The sequence below is a fragment of the Cydia strobilella genome, chromosome 12, assembly GCF_947568885.1.
Source record: "Cydia strobilella chromosome 12, ilCydStro3.1, whole genome shotgun sequence".
In the NCBI taxonomy this organism is placed as follows: Eukaryota; Metazoa; Arthropoda; class Insecta; order Lepidoptera; family Tortricidae; genus Cydia; species Cydia strobilella.
The window spans coordinates 1337652-1361895 of NC_086052.1; the positions used below are offsets into that span (position 1 = coordinate 1337652).

Here is a 24244-nt window from a genome sequence, read left to right on the forward strand (position 1 = left end):
TTCGGATTCATACTATACCAGCATTACTACAGCAGCAGTAATAAAAAATTTAAATGAAAAAAAAAATTTTTTTCTCCTCATTAGTTAGGAAAGTTGTCGTTTATCCTTCAATACAAGCGGGGAAAAACGCGTTTTATCCACTAGTGGGTAAAGTAATTTCACCTTGGATGGAGCGTGTTTAAGTAGCTTGACAGATAACAAAACGTAAAACGCTCATGATAATGGTTCGTTCGATATTAATTATCATTAAATAAATGGTTTGAGAATCTAATAAAAAATACCAAATTTAGCTTTATTTAATGATTTTAAGTCATAAACCTTAAAATTCCATAAGAAACTTTTGTTTTTTTATAATGATGTTAAATACTGAACGCACAAGTTGAGTCGATGCAATTTCAAAACGCATCGTTGACATTTCATACATCAGAAATGTCAACATTGTCAACCTTTTCTCACCGACTCGCGTAAAAATACACAACTTCCAGAGTTTTCTGTTATAATATCGTAAAGAAATGAGTGATTCCAGTGATGAAGATGATCTAACGCCTGTGGATGTTGCACTTTCCTCGCTATAGTGAGGTGAAAAGTTTTGTGTTACACACGGGCGCAAATGTATTTTACTTCTCGTGTGTTGAAACACTCGCTACGCTCAGGATTCTATTTCCTATCCTATAGAATCCTTTCGCTTACTCTTGTTTCAATTCTACACTCGCGGGTAAAATACAACTTTGCACCCTTGTATAACAAATAACTATTTTTTTTATGTAATAGGAAGCAAACGAGCAGACGAGCCGCCTGATGGGAAGCAGTCGTCGCCGCCCATGGACATAAGCAACACCAGAGGAGCCACTTATGCGTTGCCCACCTTTGAAAACCCTAAATACCCGCTTCTTGAAGAACCCCATGTCATAGCGCAAGGGAAACACCTCAGAAGGTAGCTCATTCCACAACTTGCACGTTCTGGGCAAAAACGAGCGAGACGCCCGCTTGTTTTTGGTTTGCCACGTGTCAAGAAAGTGAGGATGAGCTTTGTTTCTTTGGCGGGAGGTGCGGTGGTAAAAACGTGACGGTGGCACCAGATCAAAAAGTTCTTCAGAACATTCCCCATTGTACAGACGGTAGAACACGCACAGAGAGCCAACGTCCCTCCCAAGGCTAAGAGGTTACAAACCGACTGTGAGAGAGTGTTATTTAGGTAAATATTTCTTTTTGACAATACAGTTAATGGAGTCTCCTAGTAAGTATAATATACCTGTGACAGGAGATCCCGCTCTTCCCAGACAACATTTTCGTTTAAAAAAAAAAATATTTCAAGCAAATTAACTTAATGTAAATTACTTGTGTGTGTGTGTGTGTGTGTGTGTGTGTGTGTGTGTGTGTGTGTGTGTGTGTGTGTGTGTGTGTGTGTGTGTGTGTGTGTGTGTGTGTGTGTGTGTGTGTGTGTGTGTGTGTGTGTGTGTGTGTGTGTGTGTGTGTATGTTCTATGATTCTGATTACATCTATAATTCTATACTGCAAAAGAAATGAGTAATGTTGTAGCAGGAGTGGTGTAGTAGCAGTAGCAGTATTTATGTTGCAATGTTACTGCTGCAATGTTGATGTTGGTGTTACTGTCAACCACCTTGATAAAAAGGTTCTAATTGCGATAGAAATAAGGCGACAGAGCACGCTGCAGGTACGTTGCAACAGCAACGCAGTTGCAGTTGGCAACGCTTGGGAAGCACGATAATAGCAATTAAAAAGCTATATTACCTATATGGAAAATAAAATATCGTGTTTAGGGCCATCTTACATCTTTGTTTTTTATTTAGTTAATATATCACCCTCCTATCCTGTCTACCATAGTTTAAGTGCTTAATTTGTATGTCATGTTCTTTTTCATATTGGTGAGCAATAAAGAATATTTGTATTGTATTGTATTGTATTGTATATTATGTAGATCAAAGTATTTTGTCAATACGTTATTATTTCCAAAATTGTACATAATATATGATAATATGTATGTATATATGGTAAATCACATATTATGTGATTTAGCATAAATTTTAAATCCACTTAGCGCCACTTGCACCATCCCACTAACCCGGGTTAACCGGTTAAACCGTTAACCCAGTGTCAAATTGTACTGGAAACCATGGTAACTGCAGCGGTGGTGGCATCATGTTTCCATTTCGCCTCTCACTACGCCTGTCACTCGCACTTACATACTTATTAGAACGTGACAGGCGTGGTGACAGGTGATACAAATCCGCAGGTTTAACTGTTTAACCCCGGGTTAGGAAATGATGCAAGTGGCCCTTGGGTATTTAAAATTCTATTCAAACTTTCTACAAATCCATTACGCTCGGGGTCGAAGGCAGCTTAAATCATGTTTTGACGTTAGAATTGATATCCACAAAGTTAGTGGGTATATTCCCCTTCTGTTTTCCCATCCACCAGGACAAATAAGGAATGTTTTTCTGCTCACCGTGATATTATTGCTTCAGGACTTCTATAATAATTTGTCCATTTGTGTGTCTTGGAAAGATAGGATAATATAATATTTTATTCTTTTACTATTAACAGTGTGTGTGGATGTGGTGGATTTTGCAATCACAGCATTATTGCAACCACTACCATGTATTTAAAAAATATTCTATAAAATTATTATTAATTTATTCTCTATCTCTATCATTATTAACATTACTAAAGCTCATTTAATCTCACACATGATAAAACCAACATTAACCAATAATCCAGCATGCCGTTGCTCTAATGAAAAACAGTCCATCGGTACCTAGGTCGCCCGACCGGGCGGCGTGCTGTCGGTTTTCCCTCAAAAGCTCTTTTCACCGCCCGATCGTCTCCCATTCGCTCCAGATGGCCGAGCCACCGAAGCCTTTGCGCCTTTGTCACACCAATGATGTTTGGTTCAGCAACTCATGATGGTTCATGATGTGGTGGACGCTGATCTGCGCGAGCTCCAGGCCCAAGACTGGCGAGAAACTGCACAGGACCGGGATCAGTGGCGAACTGTCGTGTTGGAGGCCAAGACACAATTTGGGTCGCTGCGCCAGAGGAGTAAGTAAGTAAGTAGTACGATTAACAGGGTAATCGTCCATACTAAAAAAGATTCTGTTTAATATTTACAGAGTCCAAGTAAATATTCAGGATTAGTGTTATCATCATCATCATCATCATCACTTAAGAGCTTTGCTCTTGTCGGTGGAGTAATTGCCAGTCCTTTCTTTCCTGAGCCAGTCTTTTGATTTGCTCGTACGATGCATTCTCTTTTACTTGGCTCAGGTATGTGATTCTAGGCTTTCCACTGCCTCTCGTCTTTTCAATTGTTATATGTATTTGGTTTACTTGAATTGTGTGAATTAATAAATATAATTCTTATTAAAGCCATTTTAGTATAATGAGTCCAGACTGTCTGGTTATTTAAATCGACTATTACTGGCCAATTTAAAACGCTATTTAATTGGATTTAAACTGTTGTGTTGTGAGACATACTAACATTAAATAATTTTACGGTGCTTGAGAAAGGAGGCCTAGGCTCTCCGAAACATGTCCACGAGTGACTAAAAATAACTGAATCTAAACCGTAATATTATTTAACGATATCTAATTGGCTTTTACGCCAGTAATTTTAATGATAGCTAAAGTTAGACACGAATAAGTAGTTTAGGTAGTTATTTTTAGTAACCACTTTCGTCGTAGTTCTCTATTAAATTAGATCAATTATTGAAGAATAGGGCGCCGACAGCTGGAGAATTCTTCAAAAATTAACAGACATATTTTCATTTATTTACAGTTTGTCTATAATTACGTCAAATTATTATTATTTTATGTAGTTTGGTTCTTTCTTAACTGTTTGTTCATGAATACGAAGTTGCGATTAATTAAGTCAATTTACATAACAATGTGAAGTATTGAGTTTTAACACTCATTTTTTAAAACAGACGTAAAATTTGAGACTTGGGCCAGTTTTAAGTGTCCACGGAGCGTATTTTTATGATCATATAAAATGTTAATATATTTTTTCCTTTTTTTATTGTAGGACGTACCACATTATTACAATCTATAAATTGTATATACCTACAGATGTCAATCACAATGAAAAAATCAACGATGATCAACTCTGGTCAACGTGGGACTCGAACCCACATCCTTGGATTGCCGGTCCAATGCGTTACCAATGCGTTAGTGACGTCGTCACAGTTGCAATGACTAAATTTGCGTTGATTGACGGATAGTAAGCTGGCCCAATTGGTAACGCAGTGGACCGGCAATCCAAGGATGTGGGTTCAAGTCCCGCGTTGACCAGAGTTGGTCATCGTTGATTTTTTAAGATACATTTAGAATGCGATTATTGTGGTGTATATAATTCATAATATGTAATTAATAGTTGATTAGCGATCACAATATAAATTGATAAAGATTAGTTTAAAATCCATAATAATTTATATTGTAACATTCTCTTCTTCTCTGTCTTATCTCTTGACAGAGCGGTTGTGGCCACGTTGAGGCGTCCGCATCTGTAGTAGAGGCGGACACAGCTCTTCGCACGATCTTCCGCCATCTCTCCCTGTTGGCAGACTGTCTAGCACAGTCAGTCAGATACGCGGTTTCCCACTGCGGATTTTATTTGGTCAGTTCAGCGCATAGGTGATTTGCCGCGCGATCTGGTTCCCTCCACTACTTGCTTTGTAACATTATCACAGAACAAGTAATAGTATTATCCCGCCCCGATTCGAATTACCTCGCCCCGCGACAGTAGATTGACGAACTTTTGCCAACCGGTCAGTTCACTCAGTAATGTTTTTAAGCAACTTACACAATGACGCATGCCGCGTGTACAGACGTGCCATTCACACATAGAAACGCAACTGATTTTTGAAGTATAGCGTGTCCGCCCTGTGACATTATGAAATAAATAAATCTAAATCAATACAATTTCTATAAAGTTATCGCGAAATGTAATAACCTTGTAAACCTACTTCACCTTAAGAGTATTTTAACAGCATTGACTGCAAGCAAACGCTATCACGTCGAACATCAAAGGTGTACTAACAGCACTTAACTAACCGTAGATAAACCTTAAGTCCTAAGCAATACGGTTCACGAAATGTCCTAACAGTGTGGACGGTATAGGACAGTAAAATGGAAATGCAATGCGTCCGCTTTTGCATAATGGCTAAAAGCAAACGTGTTGTAGTTTACTTTGCGCGTATATTGGTTGTTAGATTTGTAGCAAATATAGGCACTAAAAGGTACGTTTTGATGTCATAAACAGGGCAGTTTGGGCCCAAAAAGATCCAGAGTTTTCTCTTTAAATTAAACTTACAACTGTGATAATGATAATGAATGAATGATATTAATTTCAGGACAAGTCCCATATTCTGTTAGTAACATACTTACGATTATAACACAGTTTTCAACAAATAAAAACCAAAAAAAAAAGCATAACCTAATACCTAAGTGGAGCGCGAGACATGCAGCTGCGTCCATCGACGCATCAGCGCGGAATCCCAGCGGTGCGCGGACGCGCTCAGGGTCCCGTTGGTGCTGCAGCGAATTTGGGCTAGCAGGGAGGCGCACCGCTTGCGCATTATGGCATCAAAATCGTCGGTCCGCGCCTCCGCAAAAATAATATGACCGGTATTAGATTTTTAAATTGTCTAAAATTTGTTAGTTTTGTGGCGTCTCCTCTGTCACTGACGACGTCGTACCATATCGACGTCGCCGTTGTATCGTATTCTCATAGATGCGTTAGCACCTTCCACATCGCGCACAACACCCGCCTGGAGAGAGTACTCTCTGTTACGCCTTTCTACCTTTACTACAATCCCCTTATTCATAAAACTTAGCAACCTTTTCAAACCTCTGTTAAAATTCGTCTCTTTTTAATAAAATAAATGTCAAAATGACGGATAGGGACAAAGGATTTTTTTTTATACTACGTCGGTAGCAAACAAGCATACGGCCCGCCTGATGTTAAGCAGTCTCCGTAGCCTATGTACGCCTACAACTCCAGAGGAGTTACATGCGCGTTGCCGACCCTAACACTCCTCTCCCTCGAGCTCTGGCAACCTTACTCACCGGCAGGAACCAACACTATTAGTAGGGTCTAGTGTTATTTGGCTGCGGTTTTCTGTAAGGTGGAGGTACCTCCCCAGTTGGGCTCTGCTCTAGATCTGGAATGACATCCGCTGTCCTGTGCCCTACCACACAAAGCGAGATGTCATTCACAGTGCCCATATCTCTCTTAGCGAGAGCTATTATCAACGGTTTCTTAGATTTGACATACGGTTATGAGTAACGCCATTAATATTTTTATAATATGGCCTTGACACGACTCGCAGAGCGAGATCGTACGTAGTGCATCACTCACCCTTTTTTTTAAATCTTAGTTTTCTATCTTTTACTAATCTCTAGCTACATCACTTTGGTCTAAATTGCACACAGCTCTAAATCCTAGCATCGCCAAACGATTTAATATTCATCCGAACCATTTACAGGGCTTAAGGCAAATAGGTTTGACGTACAACTATCGACTCTCGTCCAATCAGATTTACCGACCAATAGGAGCAATTCATTCGGCCATCCTGACTGAACGTGTGGCGACAAATGGGAGGCCATGCGTCTTTGTTAACGCCGGAATTGGGACTTCATTCTCGAATGTACAGTCAAGGGCATAAATATATATACATTCCCAAAGTTTCAAAAATATGTGTACGCTCTTACACCTTAGACAATAAAGTCGTGTTCACATTTGAGCCATTTGTCTGGATCGATATTTTTGCCTTCGACTGTACCATCAGCCGTATAAGTGCATGGCGAATTTATCAATGAATTAATTCATAATTTCTCCATGCAATTATGCAGCTCACTGTACATGTTTGAAGTGTGAGTGAAAATTCAAGTCTTGATTGTTCAGATTATGCAGAAAAAAAATTAAAACGGCCTTTTTATCTCATCTGCAACATTTTTTAAATCATTAAGTCTTTAACTGTATTTAATGAGTTAACTAAATAGTTATCATTAAGTACAAATACCTTTACGTATAGCGTATACGTAACCCTGAGTAGTAGAAACCTAACTGCCGCTTTTCTCGTCCAGCTTTAAGCAAAAGAAAATGCATAAATACTGAAATTTATAATTTATTCGGAACATATTTTCTTTTTAGAACAACCAACGTAACAAAACTAGTGAAGTTCTTAGTTTTAAAATACGTTTTTACACCTGCTAATAAATTATTAAGAGCCGATTTTTATAATTTAAAATAGATGTCATATACAAAAGAAAAAATTATTAAACCTAACCCTGTGGCCCATATTTATATGAATTCAACTTTTAATTGCAAAGACCACCTATGCATCACAACCAGACATAAAAAAAACAGTGTAAATGAATTGCTATAAAAAAAATTTTTTTGAGCATTTATTTATTTATTTATTTATTTATTTTTTTTGTCGAGAATAAAATAATAAATAATAATTTAAAATAATTTAAGTTAGACTGGTAGATAATGCGTTTGGCATCAAGTCCGCCTTTTGTACCATAAGTTTTTCTTTTTGCAATAAAGATTAAATAAATAAATAAATAAAATGTCGCTTATGGCGACAATTTTATGCGTGGTGGGTCAGTGAAACTAAATTGGTATAACATTAGCGTTGACTTTCGTGTCTGAATCAGGCCGGTCAGTTCCTATTATAACGACGATATTTTGGGGCTCGGCGTGGATTAAGGGAGAGAAATAAATACGAAGAAGTTCTTAGAGGGCTTTATCTGTACACTTAGCAGAAGGGAAAATTAACTGGAGCATGGAACCATGTCAAAGTGATGAACGGTAAGAGATTTTTCGGGATTTCTGTATACCATTAACATGGATATTTTATTATTCTAATCAGTATAACAGCATTACTTCCAAGTCACTGCGAAATCCCATAAAATGCCATATCTAGTTTGTATAGAATGCTTTTTTACTCCCTTCTTTTTTTGTGTTTCCACTTAGTTATTGCATGTTAATTGTACTTTTGTGGACATCTGTTATTGGCTATGTTTTCTGTTCACTATGATTTGTATTAATTTTTGTATTGCTGTTGATGCCCCAAATAAATAAAATAAAATAAAATAAACAAAATACAGAGAAACCAAATACTTAAACTACAAATAAAACCAAAACACAAATTAAATCAACAGACAGACAAGGGGACTTAAGATAGGTTATTTTATTAGTTTAAACTTCGGTTCTAATCCGGCCTTCACCACTGGAGGGCTTCGCCTGTTTCATAAACCCATTTGTTCGCGATTTTAGGATTAGTCCTATAGTGAAAGTTGTTCATTATGATCTAAAGATTTATCTCACCTAATTTGGCATGAGACGTGGGCGCTAACGATGGGCCTCATAAGAAGGCTCAAGGTCACGCAAAGGACAATGGAGAGAGCTATGCTCGGGGTTTCTCTGCGTGATAGAATCAGAAATGATGATATCCGCAGTAGAACTAGGGTCACCGACATATCTCGCAGAATTGCAAACCTTAAGTGGCAGTGGGCGGGGCACATTGCTCGCAGAACTGATGGCCGGTGGGGCCGGAAGGTTCTGGAGTGGCGTCCGCGTACCGGAAGACGAACTGCCGGTAGGCCTCCAACGAGGTGGAGCGACGACCTGGTGAAGGTCGCGGGAATTCGGTGGATGCGAGCGGCACAGGATCGGTCGGCGTGGCGAGCCTTGGGGGAGGCCTATGTCCAGCAGTGGACGTCAATCGGCTGACATGATGATGATGATGATGATGATGATGAATTTGGCATGTGGTTAGACATTGAATTATTCGTGGCAAAACAAGTGTTTGAGAAACTGACACATCGATTAATCAGTTATAAATTAATAAAATGTAGACGTAACTTCTACTTGCTGTAAATTCACAAGACGTTTCAAAAAGGAAATCAATCACAAATCTGTACATAATTTCCTTATCAGATTTATTTAGTAGCTAAATATTATAAAAACTTAAGTATAGGTACAGTCTCAAAATTATGCAGACGTATTCTGCATTTCGCTATCTTCTTTAACAATGTTAAAAATATTCGTATCTAACGTAATAATAATATCGATAACAGATGTCGATATTTAATTTTATCAATCACTATTTTTGCGAGGATAAGTTCTGTCTGGACATGGTAAAAAAACCGGACAAGTGCGAGTCGGACTCGCCCACCGAGGGTTCCGTAGTTTTTAGTATTTGTTGTTATAGCGGCAACAGAAATACGTCATCTGTGAAAATTGCAACTGTCTAGCTATCACGGTTTATGAGATACAGTCTGGTGACAGACATACAGACATACAGACAGACAGACAGCGGAGTAGTAGTAATAGGGTTCCCTAAAAAGCAGTATACAACTATACAACAAATATATAGTGTATCGTTATATTTGTTGAAGTGAAGCGTTACAAATTCCATATATTTTTCTCTCTTACTGCATTCAGCAGAAGACTGCAGCATTATTCTGCAACGTTATAGGTTGAATCAGTATTCAGTTCACGTTTGGGCGCTGCCGCTAATTGATAGCTCTCAAGCCACAAGAGTTGAAGTGAATTTTTCATCGAGTTTTAATTTAGTTCAATTTGATATCGTTATCGGAATTCGCTTTAAAGGTTTTAAAATTGGGAATGAATTTATGGTTTACATAAAACTGATGCCGAAGTTTTTTTCACGTTATATTTTGTTATAATTTTTCTCCTCTGTTACATTATGATCCTTTGTATTAGAAAATGTTAGTAGAACCGTAGAAAAAATTAGACGAAATTAGACGAATGTCGTTAGTGTGTAAAATATGTATTCATCAGGTACTACTCGTATATTTTTTTTTAGTATTCTCCAGTTGGTCATCAGAGAGGCTAAGGTGCTCAAAAATATCTAAACATGTCCTTTAAGGCTTTTTCCTTTGGTCGATCAGATATACGCATGGCGACTGTACGAGTACTACCTCGTATACAAAAAAAGTTTTTACGTATTTAAGTAAGATCTTTAATGATTCCAAATGTTTCATTTCCACTTCCCTTTACACCATTTATCGCAAAACCCACTTTCGCAATCACTTAAAATCAATTTGCAATAGCAATTTTTCGGTAAAACATTCACATTTCAGCCAGACTACGAAGCAAATCGTCTGCAAAATCAACTGCACTTTTTCAACACTCAAACATCAAGTACCTACACTTTAAAAGCACATTTTGAGGAAATGCCTCGAATTTCACATTGAAGCGGCCGCTGGACATTTTTCTTAATTAATTTAGAATCAGAAGTGGCTAGAAGATAATTACACCTGAACTGGAGATAGATTCCGATTTGAAAATTTGATATAGTTTTCATCTTGTTATAATACGACCGTGACACGACTAACAATGCATCTCCCGAGCACTAATAAACAAATAAATATTATAGGACATCCTTACACAAATTGACTAAGCCCCAACAACGATATAATAATATAACATATAAAAACTTAAATACATACATAGACAGCACCCATGATTCAGGAACAAATATCAAAAAAATAAATACTCTTATGGGATTCGAACCCAGGACCGACTTCAAAGACAGGGTCACTACGAACAAGGACAGACCGGTCGTCCAATAGGGAGCGTGCATAAACTGTAGGGGGCAGCACAGGAGACGTCAGATTTTTGGCGCGAGGCGCTAATGTGCACTTATGCTTCCATGGATCAGAGTGTTGGGCCCTAAAGGTGAGGGATGAAAAGAGATTGCATGTAGCGGAGATGAGAATGTTAAGGTGGATGTGTGGCGTGACGAGAATGGATGGGATAAGGAATGAGTATATAAGAGGAAGCCTGAAAGTTGCACCCATAACAGAAAAAGTAAGGGCAAATCGCCTAGCATGGTACGGGCATGTGATGCGGAGGGATGAAAGTCATGTGACAAGAAAGGTATTAAGAATGAATGTGGAGGGAAGTACGAGGAGAGGAAAACCGAGGAAAAGGTGGATGGACTGTGTGAAAGATGATATGAAACTAACGCAAGTGAATGATGAGATGACGGGTGACAGAGATGTATGGAAGAAAAAGACATGCTGCGCCGACCCCAAGTGAATGGGACAAGGGCAAGCGAATGATGATGCTTCCAAAGTAGCCCACAAGATGGCAGCACTTGCTTTGGCGTGAAGTGTCAATGTACATGTGATGTACATGTTTATGGTTCCGATTCAGGCCACAAGATGGCAGACCCTCCAACGCGCACGGTCCCTATAAATGACAGCGAGCTGTTTAATGACACGACTTCCCTTACATTTCGTTCCCACCAATCAGCGAGAGCTATCAAGGTCGAATCAAAACAAAATCACAACCGTAACAAATTGTTAAATCAGAATTGGGTCCCTGGATTTAATTAGAGATTTTGTTTTAGTTAGATCGTCGTCATCGTCTTAATTTAATTATGAAAAATGTGCCCACTTGAGTTTTGTTTTATTCTTATTGATTTTTTAAAGTATCATTAATTAAATCAGATATTATTTGTAAGGTACTAGAAAAAACATTTAAGTAAGTTAAAAGATCGGCTGCATTCGTACCCTGAGGGGTAGGTACCTCTCAGGGTATAAATTCAGTTTATTCTATAGTTGAGTTGTGGTTCAGTCTACTGCAGAATTGAATAGATAGGTAATAATTAAACATGCAAAAATTATAGACAATGGATTTTCAATGTTAAATAAAAAAAAACTCAAGTATGACGTCGAATTTGTCTTTAAAATGTAGATGGCGTTAAAATCAACTCCGTGATCGTTTAATCCATTCCCGCAAACAAATGGCGACGTTTCCACTATCCTTCTAATACTAGGCTCATGTCCGTATTTATCGCCGCGATTAGCGCGATTGAGACGAAGCGTGCAGATTATCGGTGACGTATCGGAGCGTGAAATGGACACGTTCTATGTGTTCTTTTTAAGTGTTAGATAACTTGCTTGATTGTGCCAAAAGAGGCGTCCAGAAAAATCGGTTGGCTTGTTTATTTCACTAGACTCCGCTGTCTGTACAGACAGACAGACAGTCTATCTGTCTGTCTGTCTGTCCGTCTGTCACCAGGCTGTATCTCATGAACCGTGATAACTAGGCCGTTGAAATTCCACCATCATATCAGCCTTTTATCGCCCTCTTCTGCTGAGCATAGGTCTCTCTCGAGTACGTCACTTATCCCGGTCCTGAGCCAATCTCATCCAGAAGTGACCCGCAATCCTCCGAATGTCGTCTACCCAACGTGCCTTAACATGCACAAATGTATATGAGTGTAGATAGGTGTATAAAACTGATGTCGCATCAAAATACGGCCCGGATTCGTCGATTCCACGATGAAATCGTCCGGTAGCTCCATAAATCGGTTGCCGAATGAACTGCAATCGAACTACATACATACTATGACGCTATACTATACTACTAGGCAAGTAACCCAACATTTTTAATTTCTAAATGAAAATTATTTTGTTGTAAGTTAGGCTTAAAATTTTTGCACATTTTTGTTTCGCAATAAATATGTTATCATTCAGTAAACATTCAGGACATCCAGAAGATAGATAATTCTGAACTGCGCGCCAAACGGGACGTTTTGGAAACTCATAATCCCATACAAAATGACACTTATCGCAAACGCGTACATCACGTCATATTCTCAAATGAAATTTACACTAATAGGGGTACCGAAAGAGTTATACCTACTTTATTAGTTCAACCGATAACCTCAACTTGAGAAAAGTTATGTCCATTTTTTCATCTTTTTTATTACTTCTAAAACCTCTAAGGCGTTAATAAATCAAATAAATTACTGCTACCTATCTAAACTCGGGTGATACGTTTAGCTAAAAAAAAAACATTTGTGACTTAAGTTACAAATTAAGACAATTTAAGGAATCATTAATATAAGATAAATAGTAGTATTTTTTAATGTCGTGCAGTACTTGAATTTAAACAATATTTTCATGCAATAATTGAATTAGTTAACTAACATTATTTAATGCAAAAAATTGCTAAGTTACTAATATGCATTTTTTTTATACTACGTCGGTGGCAAACAAGCATACGGTCCGCCTGATGTTAAGCAGTCTCCGTAGCCTATGTACGCCTGCAACTCCAGAGGAGTTACATGCGCGTTGCCGACCCTAACACTCCTCTCCCTCGAGCTCTGGCAACCTTACTCACCGGCAGGAACACAACACTATTAGTAGGGTCTAGTGTTATTTGGCTGCGGTTTTCTGTAAGGTGGAGGTACCTCCCCAGTTGGGCTCTGCTCTAGATCTGGAATGACATCCGCTGTCCTGTGCCCTACCACACAAAGCGAGATGTCATTCACACTGCCCATACCTCTCTTTTGGACGTAGTTTAAGAACATACCCGGGTCCAATATGGACCCCCTTCGGGTGAAAGCCTCCCCCCAAAGAAAGAAAAGGGATACATACTTCTTTATATTTGAATTGAATCTAGCATCTTTTTAGTACTATTTTTTTAATCAATAGGTGGCTTTGTAAAAATGAAGGTTATTTATAAATTAAAAATTAACAGTTATTTACTGGACAAAATTCACCAACATATATTATATGATGAGTTCATACTATGAATGAGCAATTAATAGATTTTGCGTTAACTTATTACTCATTAGCACACCTAAGTTTGCTATAAAGGGGCCCATTGACTATACGCCCGCCGGACGATATCGGCCTGTCAGTTGTTCGGAACTGTCAAATTTTTGTTCTAACTGACAGGCCGATATCGTCCGGCGGACTAATAGTCAGTGGGCCCCTTAATAAGTGTGGTACGAGTTTGTTGGTATAAAAAGCGGATTTTAAACCTCATTCTCTGTTTTTAGCATTGTGACGGGCCATTTGTTTAATTTAATGGTTTCCGTGTGCGGTAACATATTTTAGAATGAAAATTTGACTGATCGTTGAAGTCACGCGTTGGTTTTAAAGGAACCGTAAAATACCCACCATAGTCTTAGGTGTGACTATTATTTCAATGTCGTAGTTTTATGACAAAATTGGTTTGCAATACCTACCATCTCCATATACACGGTGTTTCATGACCCACTGAAAACCTAAACACAGTATGTTCAGAATCGATAGGAGAATCGATTGCGCTATATTTTAATGGGGGTAATTTTTTTAAATATTTTTTTATATGCTCAGTCTACAAGTTTGTAATGCAACAATATCAATAACTAGCATTTGACACGTTATTTGTCAATTAGCAACACCCTTACTGGCCATTGGTAAACCTTATCTCGTTGCAGTAAGGTATGCAAATGGTCAGTTAATAGTGTTTACGATAGTAACTAGCAATTGTTTGATGTCACTAGAACCACTAATTGTAATACTGTGCTAGAACGACGAAGTATCTTGTGTAGAATTACCAGTCGAATAAAATTGTTAAGAAAACTAAACAACGATTTTTTTTTATATTTATCGGAATAAAGAATGAATACTCAAGATGAGTTTAAAATTAAAAAAATCTGTTGGGGTGTCTCAGGTTTTCAGTGGTTCAAGTAACACCGTGTATATGAGAGCTAGAACGACGAGATTAAGTATATCTCCATAACTTTACTATCCCTACTAAGTATTAACCTTGTTTAGCAGCAAATTTTCCCATCGCAACCAACTCCAGCAATAAATTACACAAACTAACCGGCAAAACTTAAGACTCAGACAATCAATACTCCCAACATGCAAAACGTAAAGAACAAAAAACTTACCGAAACGAATTAAACTATCAGTAGCTAACTTCCTAGTTTTATACAGTACCTAATTTGGCTCTCAACTAGGGACCCGTTCCAAGTTTTAACAACTTTAAGCAAATTAAAACTTACGTTGTCTACCGCTTGCTTACTGTGCGTCTTTGAAATATTAAGTCATTGTGGGCGCGTAGTGTACTTTTGGTCGCGCGATGTGCCCGTTTTCTTGAAAAGTTAATTCGGGTCTGTCTTGGTGTATTTAGAGTTAGACTTGGAGCAATTCTTTAGGGGGTTATGGTGGAAATGCTTGGGATTTTCGTGTTTAAGAATAAACAGTATAAAGGTTTTAATGTTTCACGAAAGTTATAGGCTTTTCATATTTAATATGCAGCAGTAGGTACTGAAATAACTAAAAGGTTCCTAGTTATCAATTTTTTTTTTAAGTTGATCAGCAACCTCAGCCGATTTCGCCTTTTCATTGTAAGTTAGGTACAGTATATATACATTTTGGTCGTTCGTTTATTCTTTCCAGAAAAAATCACCACATTGTCGTTTATCGGCATCAGCGTTTTTTTTTAATTGTATCATCTTATTAACCTTTCGCTTGAAAACCGTAAAACCACCCAACTGGAATCCAGTACTACAAATATGGTCCACGAGTTCTATACGTAATATTTTTTTTAGCCTGTTAGTGTCCCACTGCTGGGCAAAGGTCTCCCCTCTTTCCCGCCACTTGGCTCTGTCTAATGCACATTCCCGCAACTCCACACAGAATGTATCGAGGTCGTCCCGCCATCTCCGTTTGGGTCTGCCTCTGCCCCGAGATCCATCGTGTGGGATCCAGTCCGTGGCTAATTCGGCCCACGTAACTAAATATCAATACTATATAATTTTTTGTTTTCTTGGTTTTTCCTTCAGTTTATGAAATTATTTTGCCTTAGAACTGTGACATGTATTAATAAGTTATTAATTAAGTTTTTTCTTCTTTTTTAATCTTAAAATAAATAACTAAAAACTATTCCCCTGCGGCATGGTGCCGTAGATGCTGGCAGCATTGCCTCGCTGTATCGCAATGCTTACTTTTTGTGCGAGGAAGCTGCCAGCTCTACGATCACCGGTGACGTCTATTATTCTTTTAGCCAATTCCTTAAATTTAATTTATTTAGATTAAGTTAGATTTGGACCATAGTTGGGAGCTCTTAGACATAGTTAGTTTTATGGAACTATATTTATGTTGATACAATATTTAAGTCACAGAATGAGAATGAGAATGAGAAATTTATTGATAACATTATTAAATAATTATACACGTCACACAGCATACACATCATTATCACAATAATACATAATAGAGTAGATTATCACAATTAAATTTTTTATTTAACATTGTTTTAATTTATTTTTGAAATTACATCAGTTTGGGACATCAGCAGTTCTGAATATAAATTCGTTTATTGTGTAACAAGCTAAACACATTAGCATTTTCTTAAGTTTGCTTACAAATATTGCCTCACTAGCTGAGTCAATGACCTCTTTGGGAAGGGTGTTACAAATCCTTACACCCATAACACCGACACACACAACAATATATATATATATATGTATATATATATATATATTTATATATATATATATATATATATATTATATATATATATATATATATTATATAAATAATATATATATATATATATATATTTTTTTTTTTTTAAGGTTCACCGACAGTTATTACATTGAGGTGGTAAACACCACATGCGAATCAATATGCGATACATTCCCACTAACTTTTTCACCAATATTTCGCAAGGCGGCAATACCACGATGAATGGCTTTACTTTAACTTCGTGGCTGGCTCGCATAACGTGGTATAATAACTCTTATTTTATTAATCACTTTTAGTTCAGCCTCAAGTTTGACAACTTACTTCTAGAAAGACGTATTTCCACGTTTTCTTTTTCACTTGCAACGTTTTTAGGGTTCCGTACCCAAAGGGTAAAAACGGGACCCTATTACTAAGATTCCGCTGTCCGTCTGTCCGTCTGTCCTTCTGTCTGTCTGTCACCAGGCTGTATCTCATGAACCGTGATAGCTACACAGTTGAAATTTTCACTGATGATGTATTTCTGTTGCCGCTATAACAACAAATACTAAAAAAGTACGGAACCCTCGGTGCGCGAGTCCGACTCACACTTGGCCGGTTTTTTTTAGTAATGATGATGATGATGTCCTCCCAGACGTATCCGTCGACGGCGACATCCTGACAAATTAAATAAAAAGGGTCTTAACTATTACGTGCGTGGGCGCACGTGGGTGGGTTTTAGTAATAGCGTGTGTAGGGTTTGTTTTACAAAGGTCTCAGAACAGTACAAATTTGGCCTCGCAATTTTGATGATATCACCTTGCCATCTCATAGTGGGTCTTCCTTTCCCTCTTTTTCCTAGAGGTCCCTTCCATAGAGATATATGTTAGGCAAATGTGCATGCCATGTTTCATGTACTTAATGATGTTTTAAAATGGGAGAGTACAAAACAGTACAAATTTGGCCTCGCAATTTTGATGATATCATCTTGCCATCTCATAGTGGGTCTTCCTTTCCCTCTTTTTCCTAGAGGTCCCTTCCATAGAGATATATGTTAGGCAAATGTGCATGCCATGTTTCATGTACTTAATGATGTTTTAAAATGGCCACGCTGTGGAAAGGGCCTGAAGGCAAAAGAAGACACGGCAGACCAAACGCCAGATGAACTCCGTGACATAGAAAATGATTGGCCCAATACTGCGCAAGACAGGAAAAGATGGCAAGAGCTGGAGGAGGCCTTTACCCGTGAGGGGTCCTAACCAAATTATAAATATAGTTAGTTATAGATAGATAGATTTTAAAAATTTATTAAATACTTTGTTGAACTTAATATGTAAAAAATTTTAGTTAAGTTGAATCTTTGGTTAAGAAATAAATGGGCTTTTTTATTTTTATTTTATTTATTTATTTATTTAATGATGTTTTAAAATGGGAGTGTAACTTCAATTGTATGGGAGCGGCTTTTTGATGGCGGGTCCGTGTGACCCTTAATAAGACAGACTGCTTTACACCTAGGGTAAACTCGAATTATTTGGTGACACACCTACTTCGGTGATACAAGTTTTGAAGCATAACACCTAGGAAAGCTAGTGAATTAGGGCCTTTTAGAATAGAATATAGACGAGGCAGAATGATAGGTCACTTGATAAGACACGACACTTTCTTTAACACTATATTAGAAGGCAAGATAGAAGCGAGAAGAGGCCGCGGAAAACCACGAGCAAGCTACACACAACAACTGAAAGCGAAAGCAAATGTCGTGTCTTACAGGGACCTAAAGAACCTGGCCGAGGACCGAGAAAACTGGCGCATACTCCACCGACAAGAGCCATGCTCTTAAATTATGAAAAAAAAAAAGAATAGAATAGAATATATTTTATTTGTAGTAATTGTACATCGTCATATTCAAAAATTATTTACAATTAGAAGAACAATACAATTATTATAACAATTATAAAACCAATAATACATTTAAAAGGCATATGCAAGTCAATACGTTTCTATTAACTGAACATAATTTTAAGCATGTTTTCATTGAATTGAATTATAAAAAAAAAAAAAAAAAAAACAAAAAAAAAAAAAAAGGTTTATGACATATTTAGTCATTCGTCTAGGAATTCTTTTACCGAATAGTATGCTTTTTTTGTGTAAAACTTTTAAATGGGACCTCAAGGCTTCGGCGGCTTTGCCGTCAGGCCCATTTAAAAGGCCCTAATTCACTAGCTTTCCTCGGTGTCATGCTTCAGAACTTGTATCACCGAATTAGGCGTATCACCAAATAATGCGAGTCTACCTACAACATGTAACTCATTAACCATTCTAAGTAATTAAACGTAATGACACTATCAACACTAAATCAATACCAATCCACTTACTACGCGTCAAATGGCACACATTAATCCATACACGATTAAAACTAAAACGTCCTAACACCTAACGTGTTAACCAGTTGGAACAGCTAGTGAAATACCTGTTAATAACGTTTCACAACCGTTTTATTATTGCTTTTTTTAAATAACGGTTAATTGATGGCACGCGAGCTAAAAAAAAGCGGCCGAGTGCGAGTCGGACTCGCGCACAGAGGGTTCCGTACTTTTTAGTATTTGTTGTTATAGCGGCAACAGAAATACATCATCTGTGAAAATTTCAACTGTCTAGCTATCACGGTTCATGAGATACAGCCTGGTGACAGACAGACGGACAGACGGACAGACAGACAGCGGAGTCTTATCGTAATAGGGTCCCGTTTTTACCCTTTGGTAAGGAGCGAAAACTATTTTTAGGGTTCCGTAACCCTAAAAATAGTTTTCGCTCCTTACCGGTAAGAAGAGAGAATGAAATTTCTTGGTTCGCAGGGAACGATATTACCAGTTAAATTCAGACGTTTGAAACATATAGCAATACTTACTCGTTCTATCTTGGTTTTCAATTTAACCGGTTAATTTCGTTGTACAAAAATGCTAATACATAAAATGGTGTCTCAATAGAAATTCTTTTCGTTCCCGAGTGACCGAAAACGGTTTGAAAATAAAACGATTTCCGAAACCCTAGCGCTTAAAACCTTTGACTTTTACTATCAAGACTATTCCTAAAACACTAAAAGAGTTTATCTACACGCATTTATAAAGGCGTTTAAGCCGTTTTTAACTGTCACTAAAATCATGGCGATTACTGCATTGCTCAAAGGACATAAGTGAAAAAGTGTAAAGGGTAGTTCGGCCGTTTTATAATTGTTTGGATCGATGATTAGTGAATTAAGTCATCCGCCATGCTAATGTGTCGGCGTGATTTAGCTAATGCGTACCTACTGTCAGTGTGAAATGGATACCATATAATTATCGTAAAACATATAATCACTAAGGTCTATACGGGTAAGGGCCAGGGCCAGGGTTGCGTAAGGGCCAATTCAAACAATGATCTAGATATCAACTAGATATCCACTAAGTTGATATGAAACAGAAACGATAATGAGATATTTAAGAAAGTCATGTCAAAATTGACATTTCCGCGATTCCGAATGTCCTCTTGAACGATCTCTTTATTTGCTTAAGATATTATATAGTCCTCCTCATCGTTTTCGATGACGGCGACCCCAAATAAACATTATGGACGTTGTCTAGCGTGAGCCCTAATGTGGCTGGCCAGGCCGAACTTGTTCTTAAATGTTCTATTGCACGTGTGACAATAAAGTTGGCCAGCTGCGTTTGAACGTGTACACGTAGGGGGGCTTAGGTTTTTCTTTCCGCAACTGGCGTTTTATGTCTAGGCTGGTTAAGATATTACTTAGACATCCAATGGATATCTAATGGATATCCCAAAACGTCACAATAATTGTAGCTTGAAATGACAATTGGTTTCTCGAATAGAACTGCTAAAGATAACTAGTTGAGAACTAAACTATAACGTATTTATTAGATTGTTATCTTATCTCTAAAGCCTATTATAGCACACAAGACTACATGAATGATGAAATACCGTGGGATTGTGATTGAAACTAATTAATTATTTATTATTGTGTTAATAATGATGAAATTGATAATTCAATGAATACCTATATTAGGTATTCCGTATTTTTTGACATTTAAATTTTTATTCTAGAAAGTTTCTAGACTAGTATTTTTATACAATTTTGGTGTTTGACGATCCTTTTGTGAATTCTTATTATTAAATTTGACATATCTATAATAATTCAATGTTTTTAAGAATAATAATAACTGCATCAATAAATTGCTCTGATATTTAGATTAAGGTAATATTTAAAACTTGACAATTTAAAAGTGCTTGTTGCTAGGCCTATTTGAATAAAGATTATATTGACTTTGACTTTGACTTTGTTCTTGTATCTAGTAATTATACACGATATAATCCATTTTCATAGTTTTATTTCATGAGTAACTATCGCGGTAACCGAAGACAATATTAATTATCACGTTGTTCGAATTGACCGGTTAGTGTGGATGGCCTTCGCATTTCGGCTGTATAGACATTTATTAATGTTTATTGAGAGATTTTTGCTTCTTGAGCCAGTGAAACCTTTATCGAAACGTCGGTAAATTAAGGTAACAAAATAAATTCGCGATAGACCCGATTATAAATATGATTTGATATAAATATGTCATGTCATGCTCGCTTAATAGTCTTTGCTTACGGTGGCGTCGTTGATCGGGTCGCCACTTTCCCGAATGAAGGTTGAGGGAGATGATGGCTGAGATACGCGTCATACTCGTGAACGGGTGCTGTTTGTGGAGACCGGTCTGTTTAAGTTTACACGGGCTTCATGTTACCTATGTAACTTTACTTTTGAGTGGCATTAACGTGAGACACTTCATTCGGTTCTTGTCTGTTTGTCTGATTTAATTTCTTGTCAAGCTTAGAATAAATTTAAAAGTGGAAAAATTACTGCCTTGGGTGAGACTTGACACTTGATTCGGTTCTTGTCTGTTTGTCTGATTTAATTTCTTGTCAAGCTTAGAATAAATTTAAAAGTGGAAAAATTACTGCCTTGGGTGAGATTTGCTGACTATGGATGAGGTCTTGGTGGCTCAGTTGGCAGAGCGCTGGAGTATCGATCCAGAGGCCGTGAGTTCAAGTCTCACCCAAGGCAGTAATTTTTCCACTTTTAAATTTATTCTAAGCTTAATAGCATCGATCGCAGACTTTTCTGCTTGTTAAAAATTAATTTCTTGTCTTTTTATTACTTATATAACTATTCAAGTCTTGGAGACTTTTGCACCTCTTGGATAATTTGAAGATCGTTTTTTTATTATACATATTTTATCTCTGACACCTAGAGACTTTTACATCTCTAAACAATTTTAGTACTTGTCTGTTGTTTGTATATTTTTTATAAGTTTTTTTTGTGTAATTTGACATTTAGACTTGATACATCTCTAACAAAGTATGTAATATTTTATTGATTTCATATTTGTAAGTTTTTTGTAATTTTTGATTAATTTTATTGCTTGTAAAAATTGACATGTAAAAGTGCCCCTGTGGCCTATTAGCTGAATAAATGTTTGATGTTTGTATTGTATCGTATAATTCACGTAATTACTCACCGTATTTTGACTTCCTTCGACTGCCATTCGGAATGCTTGTCGAAACTGATGAGGATCGCAGCAATTTCCTGTAACAAACAATCAACCTTAAGCACAAAGGCACAAAGTCTAAAATCAATCAATAATACAAGTGGAAGTCCCTTTCTAACAAAAGCTGACAAAAAGGGACTTCCACTTGTATTACAAGCTACAAGTTTTTGATCAACGGGCCCCAGGCCGCGTTTTCTCATTGGTAGAACGCGTGGATTTTTTAGAAAGATTAAATGGGCCCACTGATTATCAGTCCGCCGGTTAGAACCACAGACCTAAAATTTATGCTTATCCTAGTTCTGTGGTTAGAACAATAATTTGACAGTTCCGAACAACTGACAGGCCGATATTTATCCTAGTTCTGTGTATGGATGGTATAGAAAGGATCGCAATCTCTTATGGCAGAATTGTTGTAAAAGTGACCGCGTTAAGCTTTAAATAGTAGTTCCTAATCTCTCCGGTGGCGCTAGTTAGGCTCTGGGACATGAGTATAACATGAACCATATAAGGCAACAAATAACCCGACCAAATTACGTAGGTAGTTTTTGGTAGTATTTCGGTGTATGGTGGCGCCGCCTAATTACTGTTTTTTGATAAACACTTTTCATACATAGAGATTTGGCTCCTTTATACAGTCTCCATGGTTCTGTGGTTAGAACAATAATCACGTGTGAAAGTCAAAAACCGACATTGGCAAATTCACCCCGTGCAAAATTGCGGGGAGTAAAAGCCAGATAGGATAAAAAAAAAGAACAATAATTTGACAGTTCCGAACAACTGACAGGCCGATATCGTCCGGCGGACTGATAATCTGTGGACCCCTAATAAACTGATTTGAACTTAGAAAGTGATGTAAATTTTATGTCATTTTGACATGCGGTTAAAAATTGTCTTAAGCGAGGTTTAGACTAGCAAGAACTTGCATACAATTTACGTTACATTGCCGACTATTAAGGTAAACTGCATTCAAAATTTTGATCAGATACCGCAATGTAACGTAAATTGCATGCAATTTCTTGCTAGTCTAAACCTCGTTTTAGAAAAACATTACCAACATTAATCCTATTCTTGGCAATGTATCTTACAATATACCTTCATTATTTTACACCCAATTTTTTTCTAAAAGCATTTTTTTTTGCCGTATCAGACATAATTGAGACCTGAATTCACGATTTCTTTTTTTTTTTTTTAAACTTATCGGCGATTGGCCCTAGTCACACCTGAAGGAAAGTGAAGACAGGGCCTAAGATGGAGCTCACCGGTTCAGGCCTATTTTCACTCTTTAGTTCATTCATTCATTCATTCTTTCATTCAAAATTTAGAATTCGTTTACGAAAAGCGATAGCCCCATTTTAAGTTAACTATCGTCATTAAGACTGGTCAGGTCAACTGGATTAACTATACTTAACTTTCATACTATTTTTAGTAGCAAATACATTGTAATCGTAATAGCAAATAAATACAATACATTATTCAAAACGAGCAACTTTAGTGTAAACTATTCATAAAAAGACACCCATTTTCATTGACCTTGAATGTATTTAAGTATGCCTACATCGTTAGTATTCAACTCCTACATCGCAGAGTGATTTATCAATCCCAAGCGTTACAAAACATTTAAACACAAAAGGTCTTAAATCTCTTGTAGTTAGTACAGACATACGCCATTTTGAAAGTAACGAAGGCCGTGAGAAAACATCTTATGAAATGTCGTAAGTTGCGAGATATTTATATTGAAATAGTATATTTTTAAAGTAACTGTTACGACATGCCGCGAATAATGTTTGTAGGTTTCAATGGTTTAGCGACAATCCTTTTATGATAAATAACATTTTAGCAAACAGAAACAGTTTGGTTTTACTTATATCTACATAGTATAAAACAAAGTCGCTTTCCGCTGTCTGTCTGTCCCTATGTATGCTTAGATCTTTAAAACCACGCAACGGATTTTGATGAGGTTTTCACCTATCATAAAGTAATTCTTGAGGAAGGTTTTAGTGTATAAGTTGTAAAGGTTTTGTTTAACCCGTGCGAAGCCGGGGCGGGTTGCTAGTAAGAGTATATACCGCTGTAATTTAAGCTTGTACCTACTACTGTTTTTTTTATTTACTGCGACAATAAATGACTTTTTTTTAAGAGTATAATAGTATGTACCAGTAAGCATAGACTACCTCCTGTAGAACCCGCTTTATTTACGGCTTCTACAGCCCGCGCAGCATGGTTTCCCCTATCACTAAGTCCGTCACTTTCGCACTCACATACTTGTTAGAACGTGACAGGCATGGTGATAAACGTACCGTGCTACGGCTCCAGATGTACATAGAGCCGCTTAGTTTACAACCTACTCCCCGTACCGTAAAACT

At 37.3% G+C, this 24244-nt stretch overlaps 2 protein-coding genes across 4 annotated transcripts in view; both read right to left on the reverse strand.

Annotated features, from left to right (window-relative positions):
* The window catches only part of LOC134745942 (UDP-xylose and UDP-N-acetylglucosamine transporter), a 486381-nt gene that overhangs the window by 397997 nt on the left and 64140 nt on the right, over nucleotides 1-24244 (reverse strand). The window lies entirely within an intron of this gene.
* LOC134745923 (calmodulin-binding transcription activator 2) overlaps nucleotides 1-24244 on the reverse strand; it is a 270209-nt gene that overhangs the window by 72461 nt on the left and 173504 nt on the right. For all 3 annotated transcript variants that reach the window (XM_063680039.1, XM_063680037.1, XM_063680038.1), the window contains one exon: nucleotides 21852-21919. The gene's annotated coding sequence lies outside the window, so the exon portion shown is untranslated. The remainder of the gene's footprint in view (nucleotides 1-21851; nucleotides 21920-24244) is intronic.